This window comes from Poromitra crassiceps, assembly GCF_964638095.1.
Source record: "Poromitra crassiceps genome assembly, chromosome: 8".
NCBI classification, from domain to species: Eukaryota; Metazoa; Chordata; class Actinopteri; order Beryciformes; family Melamphaidae; genus Poromitra; species Poromitra crassiceps.
Window position 1 is genome coordinate 17,204,677 of NC_139629.1, and position 1,074 is coordinate 17,205,750.

The window sequence follows — 1,074 nt, forward strand, 5'->3', positions numbered from 1 at the left end:
AGAGGGGACGTCAGGTAACAGGTTAGAGGTCATCGTCTTCTTCTGGGAGCGCTGTTTGTGATGCAACTTTAAGGTCTTCCTCATACTGCGCAGCGAGGCTTGGGTCCATCTGGATCTCTGGGTGAGCGAGCGCAGGCATCTCCACAAACTCCAGGTTGGGGTCGCCGATCAACTTCCTCGCTAGCCACAGGAAGGGCTTCTCAAAGTTGTAGTTACTCTTGGCGGAAATGTCGTAGTACTGCAGGTTCTTCTTGCGGTGAAACACAATGCTCTTGGCTTTGACTTTTCTGTCTTTAATGTCCACCTTGTTGCCGCACAGGACGATGGGAATGTTCTCACAGACACGGACAAGGTCACGATGCCAGTTGGGCACGTTCTTATAGGTGACTCTGGAGGTGACATCAAACATGATGATGGCACACTGAGCTTGAATGTAGTAGCCGTCTCTGAGCCCTCCGAACTTCTCCTGTCCGGCTGTGTCCCACACATTGTATTTGATGGGTCCTCTGTTGGTGTGGAACACCAGTGGGTGCACCTCCACTCCAAGAGTGGCAACATATTTCTTCTCAAACTCTCCTGTCAAGTGCCTCTTTACAAAAGTTGTCTTTCCCATTCCTCCATCGCCTACCAACACAAGCTTGAACTGGACTGATGGTTCGCTTCCTGCCATTGTCAAATCTGTGGTGGGTTCTGGTGATTTTAGAGTTGGTTGTTTTCTAAATCCACTTTCCCGATAAGTACATTTGAGGATGGCACGGTATGAGGAGAAATGTAGAGACTCACCCCGGAGGTGGTGCTCTTAATAATAGGCCTACGCGGCCTGCGATCGTGACGTCATATGTGACGTCAGACGAGTGGCCAATAGAAACAGCGGGTTCCAGGAATTTCATAGTGTAGCGATGTGGGGTTGCCAGTAAACATGGGTTTGTCTGAGTGTGGGGTTCAGTTTGCTGGGGGTGTTGTAGAGTGTGTCCCACCGCACGTGAACGCGCTGGGAACAGGAGGAACGCACCTGAAGGGGACATGGAGTCATGTGGGGTTGCTAGCTCGCTGGGGATTGGTTGAGCGGGAGGT

At 51.3% G+C, this 1,074-nt stretch overlaps 1 pseudogene across 1 annotated transcript; it reads right to left on the minus strand.

Moving 5' to 3' along the window:
* On the minus strand, positions 1–692 carry LOC310780450 (GTP-binding nuclear protein Ran pseudogene; annotated as a pseudogene). The gene has a single exon. The product of its transcript is annotated as a GTP-binding nuclear protein Ran pseudogene (transcript).
* Between the last annotated feature and the right edge of the window lie 382 nt (positions 693–1,074).